The sequence below is a fragment of the Rattus rattus genome, chromosome 8 (genome assembly GCF_011064425.1).
Source record: "Rattus rattus isolate New Zealand chromosome 8, Rrattus_CSIRO_v1, whole genome shotgun sequence".
In the NCBI taxonomy this organism is placed as follows: Eukaryota; Metazoa; Chordata; class Mammalia; order Rodentia; family Muridae; genus Rattus; species Rattus rattus.
The window spans coordinates 20,584,615-20,597,849 of NC_046161.1; the positions used below are offsets into that span (position 1 = coordinate 20,584,615).

The window sequence follows — 13,235 nt, forward strand, 5'->3', positions numbered from 1 at the left end:
AGAGACTTGAGACCCCAGGGAGTAGGGAGACCTGGTTAGGGGAGGCATCCTCTTGAAGACGGGGGTGGGGGGGTTTGGGAGGAAAAGAATGAGGAACTGTGGGAGGATGAATCAGGAGGGGGCAACGAATGGACTGTAAAAAAAATTAAAATTTTTAATTAAAAAAAAAAAGAGGGCTTCTTAGATCCACCCACCTGGCATTGGCTTAACGTGCATGAAAGAAGCAAGAGTAAAGAAATGTGAAGGCTGTTGTTATTTGTTATTCCTGTTATTCCTGTTATTGTTACTGTTTTGCTTTGCCAACGCAGAAAGAAGAACAATCAACAGAGAGAGGCATCATGGCACTGGAAGCACGCACTTGGAAACTAGGCCTCGTGGGAGTCTAGCTGGTTCTCAAGAGCTGGTTTCCAGGAAATCCTGAGATTGGCCACTCCTCCCCAGTTTCTTTCTCTCTACTGCCTTCTCAGTTCGACCTACACCAGGATGTGATAATTTGTAAACAAACTATATAATACAAAATTAGCAAAGTAAATAACAAACAATAAGACATATAAATAAAGCATCTCATAGAAATTAAAACAAATGAACTATGTTGCTTTTAAAAGATAAAATCAACCTTTAACTAGACTAAGAAGACAGAAGGCATTCTAAGGATATATTTATAATGAAAAAGAAATTATGACTAATGCTGCACCAATTAAGAAGATCACAGGGAAATTATTAAACATGTTTATAATGGCACTATTCCTCAAACACTTCAATAACGTTAAAGAATATTCCCAAGCCCATCTCAGAACACTACTACTCTGACAACACAACCAAAGACACTGTAGAACCACCACAAGCTCCATCCCCATTGACTATATTAAACGATGCAAAAATCCTAATTAAATACAATCAAACAGACTCTGACAGTGCATTGACATTGTAAAGCACGAGCAAGTGGGATTCAGTCCTTAGGATGGTTCAATGTAGAAAACTAGAATTAGGGGCATGCGTGTTCAACCACAGGCCACAGCTGCCACAAGAGCAGGCAGGCTGCCCGCAGACATTTTCTATTCTCTCATTTCCCCAGCAAACCCAACCCCTTGTGCCAGATAGAGCCTCTCCCCACCCTGTCCATGCCTCCTCTGGATCCCACAGACCATGGTGATACTTCGATTTCTTCCTTTCCAAGACCCCCTTCTGTTGTCTGATTGCTCTGACTCAGACTTCAAGGACTATATTGAATAGATAGTGGGCAGTCATGTCTAGTCCCTGATTTTAGTGGGATTGCTTCAAGATCTTTCCATTTAGCTTGATGTTGGCTACTGGTTTGCTGCATATTACTTTTATTATGTTTAGGTATGGGCCTTAAATTCCGATCTTTCCAAGACTTTTGGCATTAAGTCTTCTATGAGGGTCTGATAGAGTTCTGTGTTGGTAGCCACCCGTACCAGCTGTTGTCTGTTAGTACAGGGCACAGCTGTTGTCCACCCCGAAGGACGCAGTGCGCATGAGCCAAGCACGTCACAGCCCGCTCTCGGGGCATGCAAATTGGGCATTGGGGCTTGCACCAATCGGGTAGCGACACGAGTCTCCTAAGCATATATAAGCAGTGCCTTTTCCTCCCTCGGGGTCCCCTGTCCCCTGTCCCTGTTCAAGAGAGCTGTACAGTAAAGGCTTGTTCGCAGAAGAATCCTGTTGCCTCACGTTGTTTTTGCTGGCGAGACATTGGGCGCGCGGCAGTTCTGCACTTAACCCATCTGTTCCTGAGCTATTTTTGGTTGGGAGACTTTTAATAACTGGTTTTGTTTCTTTAGGAGTTATGAGACTACTAGAAAAGTGTCTACTTCATCCAGATTTTCCAGTTTTCTTGAATATAGGCTTTTAGTAGGATCTGATGATTTTCTGAATTTACTCAGAAAATCAGAGATTCTGTTGTTATATCTCCCTTTTCATTTCTGATTTTGTTAATTTGCATACTCTCTCTGTGTCCTCTGGTTAATCTGGCTAAGTATTTAATCTATCTTATTGATTTTCTCCAAAAACCAGCTCTGCTTTGTTGATTCTTTGTATAGTTCTTTTTGTTTCTACCTGGTTGATTTCAGCCCTGAATTTGATTATTTCCTGCCATCTACTCCTGTTGGACATATTAGTTTCTTTTTGTTCTGGAGCTTTTACTTGTGCTGTCAAGCTGCTATTGTGTGCTCTCTCCAGTTTCTTTTTGGAGGCACTCAGAGCTAAGCATTTTCCTTGTAGAACTGCTTTCATTGTGTTCCATAAGTTTGTGTATGTTGTGCCTTCATTTTCATTAAATTTTTAAAATTCTTTAATTTCATTCTATATCTCTTCCTTGACCAAGTTATCGTATAGCGTTATTCAAGTTCTATGTGTATGTGGGCTTTCTGTCGTTTTTGTTGTTATTGAAGACCAGCCTTAGTCCTTGGTGATCTGAAAAAAATGCATGGGAGCATTACAATCTTCTTGTATCTGTTTGAGGCCTGTTTTGTGACTGATTATATGGTCAGTTTTGTAGACGGTACCATGAGGTACTGAGAAGAAGGTATATTCTTTTGTTTTAGGATGAAATGTTCTATAGATATCTGTTAAATCCATTTGGTTCGTAACTTATGTTAGTTTCTCTGTGCCTCTATTTAGTTTCTGTTTCCATGATCTGTCCATTGCTGAGAGTGGTATGTTGAAGTCTCCCACTATTATGGTGTGAGGTGGAATGTGTGCTTTGAGCTTTAGTAAGGTTTCTTTCATGAATGTAGGTGCCCTTGCATTTGGAGCACAGATATTCAGGACTGAAGGCTCATTTTGGTGGATTTTCCTTTGATGAATATGAAATGTCCTTCCTTATCTTTTTGGATAACTCTTGGTTGAAAGTTGATTTTATTCGATATTAGAATGGGTACTCCAGCATGTTTCTTCAAATCATTTGATTGGAAATTGTTTTCCTGACGTTTACTCAGGGGTAGTATCTGTCTTTGTCATTGAGGTGTGTTTACTGTATGGAGCAAAATTCTGGGCCCTCTTTATGTACCCAATCTGCTAGTCTATGTCTTTTTATTGGGGAATTTAGTTTATTGATGTTAAGAGATATTAAGGAATAGTGATTTTTGTTTCCTGTTATTTTTGTTGTTAGAGGTAGAATTATGTTTGTTTGGCTCTCTTCTTTTGTGCTTGTTGCAAGAAGATTAATTTCTTGCTTTTTCTAGGGTGTAGTTTCCCTCCTTGTGCTGGAGTTTTCCATCTATTATCCTTTTTAGGGCTGTATTTGTGGAAAGATATTGTGAAATTTGTTTTTTTCATGGAGTATCTTGGTTTCTCCGTCTATAGTAATTGAGAGTATTGCTGGATATAGTATCCTGGGCTGGCATTTATGTTCTCTTAGGGCCTGTATGACATCTGTCCAGGATCTTCTTGCTTTCATAGTCTCTGTTGAGATGTCTGGTATAATTCTGATAGGTTTTCCTTTATATGTTACTTGACCTTTTTCCCTTACTTCTTTTAATATTCTTTCTTTGTTTACTGCATTTTGTGTTTTGACTATTATGTGACAGGAAGAATTTCTTTTCTAGTCCAATCTATTTGGAATTCTGTAGGCTTCTTGTATGTTTAGGAGCATCTCTTTCTTTAGGTTAGGGAAGTTTTCTTCTATAATTTTGTTGAAGATATTTTCTGGCCCTTTAATTTCCTCTATACCTATTATCCTTAGGTTTGATCTTCTCATTGTGTCCTGAATTTTCTGGATGTTTTGGGTTAGGAGCTTTTTGCGTTTTACATTTTCTTTGATGGTTGTGTTGATGTTTTCTATGGTATCTTCTGCCCCTGAGATTCTCTCTTTTATCTCTTGTATTCTGTTGATAATGCTTGTGTCTATGACTCCTGATCTCTTTCCTAGGTTTTCTATCTCCAGGTTTGTCTCCCTTTGTGATTTCTTTATTGTATCTATTTCCATTTTTAAATACTGGATGGTTTTGTTCAATTCCTCACCTGTTTGGTTGTGTTTTCCTGTAATTTTTAAGGGTTTTGTGTGTGTGTGTGTGTGTGTGTGTGTGTGTGTTTCCTCTTTAAGGGCTTCTACTTGTTTACCTTTGTTGTCCTGCATTTCTTTAAGGGAGTTATTTATGTCCTTCTTAAAGTTCTTTATCATTATAATGAGATGTGATTTTAAATCCAAATCTTGCTTTTCCAGTATGTTAGGACATCTGGTATTTACTTTGTTGAGAAGACTGTTGCTTAGGTTCCCAAGTCTTCCTCCTGCTATCTGGTTGCCTCTGGTGTTAGCTGGTTTGCTGTCTCTGACAGTGGCTTGGCCCTCCTATAAGCCTGTGTGTCAGCAGTATATGGATACAGAGGGCTGTGGGAAAGGCTCAGCTGTGGGTGTAGGCAGAAACTGGAAAAGTCCTATCCCAGACTGATCCTGTGTTCATGTGTCCTAAGGGCTCCAGTCAGGTCCCTCGGAGCAGAAATGGTGGTCTTACTTCTGCTTTCAGGTGTGTCAGCACTCCTGGTGACTGGCTTTCAGCTCTGGGCATAGGCGAAGACCCAAAATATCCTGCCCCTGACTGCTCCTAGGTTCCTGTTTCTAGAATGCTCTAGGCAGGTTCCTCTTGGGCCAGGAATGTGAACAGAAGTGGTGGTCTCCCCTGAGCTCTCAGGATTGTCCACACTTTTGAGAGTCCAGCTCTCTCCCTCATAGGATTTGGGCACCCCTATACTAGCAACTTAACAGTACAGCTGAAAATTCCAGAATAAAATTAAGCAATCAAATCTGAGAGGAATAAATGGCAGGAGATAGTGAAGCTTATAGCTGAAAGCAACCAATTAGAAACAAAGAGAACAGTACAAAGAACCAACAAAACCAAGAGCTAGCTCTTCTTAGATAACCAACAAGATAGACATACCCTTAACCAAACTAACTACAATGCACAGAGACAGCATCCAAATTCACAAAATCAGAAATGAAAAGCGAAACATAACAAGAGAATCTGAGAAACTTCAAAAAATTGTCAGATCTTACTATAAAAGCCTATATACACAATAAAACTGGAAAATCTAGATGAAATGGCTGATTTTCTAGACAGATACCATATACCAAAGTTAAATCAAGATCAGGTAACCTATCTAAACAATTCCATAATCTCCAAGGAAATAGAACAGTCATTCAAAACTTCTCAACCATTAAAAAACAAACAAAAAACCAAACAAACAAAATCCCAGGGCCAGATGGTTTTAGGTGCAGAATTCTACTAGATTTTAAAAGAAGAGCTAATATCAATACTCCTCAAACTATTCCACAGAATAGAAACAGATGGAACACTACCTGATTCATTCTAGGAGGCCACAGTTACCCTGATATCTAAGCCACACAAAGACCCAACAAAGAAAAATGAAATTTTAAAATTCATTTGATTTTTATTTCCCTGGTGGTTAAGGATGTTGAAATTTTTCTTTAAGTAAATCTCAGATATTTCTGTACCATCTTTTGAGATTTCTCAATTTAGATCTGTACCTAAATTGCAATTAGGTTATTTGTTTTCATGATATCCAAGTTTTTTTCATTCTTTATGTATTTTGGGTATTAGCCTCCTATTAGATGTGTACTTGACAAAAACCTCTTCCCATTCTATATCTGCCTGCTTTGTCTAAATGACAAAGTTTCTTTTGCCAGGCAGACACTTTTCTCTTCTATCAGGTTCAGTGTATCTGGATTTGTGCTGAGGTCCTTGATCCATTTAGAGTTGAGTTTGGGCTAGGTGATAAATATGGATCTATTTGTATTCTTCTACATGCAGCCATCCAATTTGACCAACACCAGTTGTTCAAGATACTTTTTTTCCAGTGTATATTTCGGGATTGTTTATCAAAAATCAGTTGCCTGTAGATGCATACATTTATGTCTGAGTCTTCAATTTAATTCCATTTATCAATATCTATTTTGATGCTAATACCATTCTATTTTTATTACTATAGCTTTGAAGTAAAACTTGAACTCAGGAGTGATGATACCTCCAGTAGTTCTTTTAGTGTTCAGTATTTTGGCTATCTTGGGACGTTTTTGTGTTGTTATACAAAGTTTACAAAGTTCTTCAAGTTCTACAAAGAACTGTGTTGGAATTTTAATGGGGATTGCAGTGAATTTGTAGATTTCTTTACATAAGATGGCCATTTTTACTATATTGATTCTACTTTTCCATGACCATAGGAGATCTTTCCATCTCCTGATATTTTCAGTTTCTTTCTTCGGTATCTTTCAAGTTTTCATTATATTAATCTTAAACCTTCTTGGCTAGTGATATATATCATATATCATATATATATATATGTGTGTGTGTGTGTCTGTCTCTGTGCGTATCTTTTGTACATACAGTGTGTGTTTGTGTCTGTGGTATGTGTATGTGTGTTTGTGTGTATTAATTTTGCCTCCTGCTACCTTGTTGAAAGTGTTTATTAGCTGTAGGATTTTCCTGGTGGAATTTTTAAGGTCATTTATGTATACAATCATATTATCTGCAAATAAATGTACTTTGACTTCTTCCTTTCATATTTGTATTCCCTTATCTCCTTCATTGTCTTATTGATCTAGTGAAGACTTCAAGTATTATATTAAGTAAGTATGGAAAACATTAACAACCTTGTCTTAGTCCAGATTTTAGTAGAAATTCTCTGGGTTTCTTCACATTTAGGTTGATGTTGGATATGGGCTTGCTGTAAATCACATTTATTATGTTGAGGAATGTGCCTTGTATCCCTAATCTTGCTGGACTTTTATCATAAAGGGGTTTTGGATTTTTGTCAAAGATCTTTTGTACAACTGATGAGAGATCCATGTGGTTTGTGTCTTTCAGTCTATTTATATGGTGGATAACATTTATCAGGTTTATGGATTGAAAGGCGCTTGCATCTCTGGGATGATCCACCATGATCACATGGTGGATGAACGATTAGATATATTCCTAGATCCATATGTAAATATTTTACTGGGAAATGTTGCATCTATGTTCCTATAAGTCTATTTATTTGTTGAATCTTTTTGAAGTTTAGATATCAGAGTAAATGTAGCCTTGTAAGATGAACTGGGCAATGTTACTTCTGTTTTGATTTTGTGGAATAATTTGATGTGTATTGGCATTAATTCTTGTTTAAAAGTCTGGTAGAATTCTGTGCTAAAACCATCTGGGCATGGCCTTTTTGTTGTTGTTTCCTTGTAGACTTTTAATTATGGCTTCTCTTTCACTAGGGGTTATAAATCTTCTAAATTGCTTATCTGATCTTGATTTAACTTTGGTAATTGGCATATATATATATCAAGGAAATTATCATTTCTTTTAGATTTTACTAGGTGGTGTTGTATAGATTTTTAAAATATGTCTTTATGATTCTTTGGATTTCCATGATGCCCCTTAATATGTCCCTCATTTCATCTCTAATTTTGTTGATTTGGATTATCTCTTTCTGCTTTTGAGTTAACTTGGATGTTAAAACCCAGGCCATGGGTCAGAACCCATCTACAACACTGAACGATTACATAGCCCAGGGACCTAGGCGAAAACTAAATACTACTGTTCTGCTAAAATGACCCCTAATGATATTCTGAAATACTCATAGATCAGTGCCTCTTTTAGTCATCATCAGAGACCCTCCTTCCTGCAGTAGACGTGAACAAACACAGAGACTCACAAATGGACAATGTGCAGAACGTAAGAAATTTTGGAACTTTCACTCCTAAATGGGATATCTCTATCACATTCCTCCACTCAGAGATCAAGAAATCAGCAAAAGAGGAGACAGAAAAAGTGCAAGAGTCAGGGAAGATGGAGGACACCAAGGAATCAGGGTTTCTAAACACAACAGGTCTGGGACACATATGAACTCACAGAGACTGTGAGCATATACTTCTACCGCACAGATAGGGTCCTAAAGCTGAAAGAGGTGGACATAGACACCCATCCCTAACCCAGAAGCTATCTTTAAATGATATTCACTCTCCAATGGAGTCTCACTGAGTATATAAACTACTCTTGAGGGTAATCCTCATGTCCAGTAGTAGATGATAAACACACACAGACACACAGACACACAGACACACAGACACACAGACACACACACACACACACACACACACACACACACACACAACCAAACCACAAGCATCAAAGAACATACTTGCCCTTTAACCCATAATGCTTTGTCATGACTTTTTTTTAACTTTCCAGTCTATTGTATATTCATTATGGCTTCTAGATTTGTGCTTTTATGGGATTCCTATGTGTGAACATGTGTGTTTCTTCAATTATATGTATTTCTTGTGCTTCTTCTTTGACTCCCTTTTCCTGTTTGTTTTGTCCTGTTCTGGCTTGTTTGTTTGTTTATTTATTTTATTATTATCATATAGATACCTGTTTGCTCTCTGAAGACAGATGTGTATTTCTAAGGAAGGGGTAGGAAGGATCTCAGAGGAATTTGGGGAGGGAAAACTAATCAGAATATCTTAGTTAAGATTTCTATTGCTGTGAAGAGACACCATGACCAAGGCAACTCTTATAAAGGAAACATTTAATTGGGTTTGGCTTACATTTTCAGAGGTTTAGTCCATTATCACCAAGGCAGGAAGCATGGCAGTGTGCAAGCATACACAGTGCTGGAGAAACTGAAAGTTCTGCATTTTGATCCACAGGCAGTAAGAAAGATCCTGGATGTTTTTCACCCTGGATATAACTTGAACATTTAAGACCTCCACAGTGGCACACTTCCTCAAACAAGACCACACCTCCTCCAATAAGGCCACAGCTCCTAATAGTGGCATTCCCTATGGCCAAGCATTAAAAGCACATGAATCTAAAGGAGGCAAGCCTATTCAAATCACATTTCATTCCCTGGCCCCCATAGGCTTATAGCCATAGTATAATGCAAAATGCATTTAGTCAAATTTCAAAAGTCCCCATAGTCTATCACAGTCTCAACAATGTTTTAAAAGTCTAAAGTTCAAAGTCTTTTCTGAGATTCATGTACTCGCTTAACTGCAATCCCTTATAAAATTAAAATCAAAATGCAGACTACATGCTTCCAACATATCATGGTACATGATGTACATTAATGTTCCAAAACATAGGCAAGGGAGGATAGTGAGGAAATAGTGGACCAAAGCAATACTGAAAACCATCCAAGCAAACTCCAAACTTCTGCTTTTTGGACTACAACACACCTCTTTATCTTGGGCTGGTTCCACCCCATTACCATCTTTCCATGATAGGTATACCACGGCTCTGGCATCTCTAACATCTTAGGGTCTCCAGGGAAATCCAGGCTTTACCTTTACAGCTTTTGCTGCTGCTGCTGTTCTTGGTGGTCATCCTATGTGTCTTAGTTAGGGTTTTACTGCTATGAACAGATACCATGACCAAGGCAACTCTTATAAGGACAACATTTAACTGGGGCTAACTTACATGTTCAAAGGTTTAGTCCATTATCTTCAAAGTGGTAACATGTCAACATCCAGGCAGGCATGGTACAGGAGGAACTGAGAGTTCTACATCTTCATCTGAAGGCTCCCAGACAGCTAGGATGAGGGTCTTAAAGCCCACATGCACAGTGACACACCTACTCCAACAGGACCACACCTTCTAATAGTGCCACTACCTGGGCCAAGCATATATAAACCATCACGGCATGGTACTGGCACCTCCAAAATGATGGGGTCTTCTGCAGTTGGGCTGCACTTTTACCAACAGCCTTTCATAGTGATAAAATGTTGCCAAGCCAAGGTTTCTTTGCATAACCCATTCAGTCCTGGATCTTCAACTGATACTGCAGCTGAAGCTTCACCAATGCCCTCTCCCGACCTCTCACAGTGCCAAAACTCATCTGTTATGCATGACCCCTTCATGCATTCAAAATCAATACTACCTTGCTGACTCTTATACATTACCAGGTCCAAATGCCAGCACAAGATACAACCTTAGCTACCTCACACAGTGGCCTTTCTGGGCCTCCATGCAAGAACACCCCTGACACATTCATGGCTTTAACAACTTTCCTTAGTCCCTAATCCTAAAGCCAGAACCACATGGCCAAAGCTGTTGAATTCCCCTCCTTGGTGGGGCTGGAACATAGTCTCCTTATAATTACATCTTCACCAGCTTTCTGTTTTCAATGTATTTCCTTCACTGCCTAAGCTTGGCTGTTCTGGGACTTACTCTGTAGACTGACCTTGAACTCAGAGATCTGCATGCCTCTGTTTCCTGAGTGCTGTGATTAAAGGTGTATGCTACTCCATCTAGACCTAAGATTTTTCTTTCAATTCTTTTCATTATAGAGTCTTGTAAGCATGACCACTATGCCTCAAGATCTAGATTAAAATCTTGTGTCAATCCAGATCAAAAGCATGTTGCCTTCCTGACTCAAGATCTCGATCAGAAGCATCCTCCAAGAAGCCCTTGGTCCTGCCATGGCTGGACCCCCCAGTGTAGGGGAATCTCAGGGTGGGGAGGCGGTTTGGGAGGGGGAACACACTTATAGAAGGAAGAAAGGGGAGAGGGATGGGATAAGGGGCTTATGGATGGGAAACCAGGAAAGGGAATAACACTTGAAATGTAAATAAAAAATATCAAATTTAAAAAATGAAAATATAATAAATGAAATGAAGAACCCCCCAAATGTGCCCTCCATTACTTTTTTTTTTACCCATCTTTATTAACTTGGGTATTTCTTATTTACATTTTGATTGTTATTGCCTTTCCTGGTTTCCGGGCCAACATCCCCCTAGCCCCTCCCTCCCCCCTCCTATATGGGTGTTCCCCTCGCTATCCTCCCCCCATTTCTGCCCTCCCCCCAACAATCACGTTCACTGGGGGTTCAGTCTTGGCAGGACCAAGGGCTTCCCCTTCCACTGGTGCTCTTACTAGGCTATTCATTGCTACCTATGAGGTTGAAGTCCAGGGTCAGTCCATGGATAGTCTTTGGGTAGTGGCTTAGTCCCTGGAAGCTCTGGTTGGTTGGCACTATTGTTCATATGGTGTCTCGAGTCCCTTCAAGCTCTTCCAGTTCTTTCTCTGATTCCTTCAACGGGGGTCCCGTTCTCAGTTCAGTGGTTTGCTGCTGGCATTCGCCTATGTATTTGCTGTATTCTGGCTGTGTCTCTCAGGAGAGATCTACATCTGGTTCCTGTCGGCCTGCACTTCTTTGCTTCATCCATCTTGTCTAGTGGCTATATATGTATGGGCCACATGTGGGGAAGGCTCTGAATGGGTGCTCCTTCTGCCTCTGTTCTAAACTTTGCCTCCCTATTCCCTCCCAAGGGTATTCTTGTTCCCCTTTTAAAGAAGGAGTGAAGCGTTCACATTTTGGTCATCCCTCTTGAGTTTCATGTGTTCTGTGCATCTAGGGTGATTCAAGCATTTGGGTTAATATCCACTTATCAATGAGTGCATACCATATGAGTTTTTCTGTGATTGGATTACCTCACTCAGGATGATATTTTCCAGTTCCATCCATTTGCCTGTGAATTTCATAAAGTCATTGTTTTTGATAGCTGAGTAATATTCCATTGTGTAGATGTACCACATTTTCTGTATCCATTCCTCTGTTGAAGGGCATCTGGGTTCTTTCCAGCTTCTGGCTATTATAGCTAAATCTCATGGAGACATTTCCTCAACTGTGGCTCCTTTCCCTGTGATGACTCTAGCTTATGTCATGTTTACAAACAAAGCAAACCACTACATGAGATATATTGTATGAAAACAATCTATTTTCAAAAATAGAGAGTCAAAACATTGATTACCTCAAGTCTTGAGAAAACTTGAACTTCAGACTTTCATTCCGTGTTAAAATTCTTAAATACAATGAGCATTTGAACACCAATGAATGAATTTTATATTATGAAATGGCCACAAGTCAATAGGAGCAAGAAAAGGAAGGTTATGCTTTCAAATGATTTGTTTGGGGAAAGCCAAGATGATAAGGAGGAGAGTCAGGGTGGTGAATTCAGATTACCATCTTGACCATATTTAAAATCACCATGGAAATGAACAAATCTTTAAAGCATCTATGAGAGATTATCTGGATTAAGTTAATTAAAATTGGAAAACCCTCCTAAATGTGTCCATCACAGTTCCATGGTTGGAGTCCTGGACTAATTAATAAAAAGAGAAAGAAAGAAAAGCACAAACGTTATCACTCTGTGCTTTCTGACTGTACATGCAGCCTTCTGGCCTCTACTGCCCCTATGCCAACCATTGACTGTATCCCCTGGAAAACTCAGACAAAGCAAACTGTGTCTTCCTCGGGGTATTCTCCTCAGAGTGTCTTTTTTCTTTCTTTTCTCTCTCTTTTTTTTTTTTTTTGTTAAAGTTCTATTTGTCATATTATGTGAGTACACTGCTGCTGTATTCAGACACACCAGAAGAGGGCACCAGATCCCATTACAGATGGTTGTGAGCCACCATGTAGTTGCTGGGAATTGAACTCAGGACCTCTGGAAGAGCAGTCAGTGCTCTTAACCACTGAGCCATCTCTCCAGCCTCAACAATATTTCTAACCAACAAGTGAACACAGAAAACAAGAGAGTTTTTATATAGTTGTGAAATTTTAAAATTAACCTATAAATTATAAGCTCATTCCAGACTTCAAACTATATGGCATGAGCACTACATAAAGGTTTATTGACTAAAAATAAATAAATCAGTAAGAAGAAATAAAATAAACAGACCTTGGGAAACCTATAAAAGTTCAGTTTCTGCTACTTAATCAGTCAGAAAGACTTCTTTATTCTGAATTATTTTTTCAATCATTTGCCCCCCCAAACGCCTTTCCTTTTCCACATTTCATTACTTTGCAAGCATCTGAGAATAGTTTACACATCTCTATTAGTTATGTTTCATTCAGTGAAATGTACCATGTCCCTTATGCATTTCTTATAGAAGAAATTATCAAAGACACTTGCATAGAATGTCAAGACATACTTCCCCAGCTCCTATCTGATGTACAGAAAACAGTGTGCTTATTAGCACTTTGTTTTGGAAATTATTTCAACAATGCACTCAAAGTTTTACATTAGCTTCTCTGGCAACCACACAAATCTGCTCATAAAAAATATTAGCACAGAAGATATAAAGGCTTGAGAAGACACTCAGCACTATTGGCACAATTTTTCTGTAAATATAAGCTGTCTAAAACATAAAAGACATTAAGTAAAATTAAATTATGTAACTAATGATACAAAACATAGTTTGAAATAACATTTCTTC

The 13,235-nt window shown here is 38.8% G+C and overlaps 1 protein-coding gene across 1 annotated transcript in view; it reads right to left on the reverse strand.

Annotated features, from left to right (window-relative positions):
• Dpy19l2 (dpy-19 like 2) overlaps nt 1-13,235 on the reverse strand; it is a 105,516-nt gene that overhangs the window by 18,889 nt on the left and 73,392 nt on the right. The window lies entirely within an intron of this gene.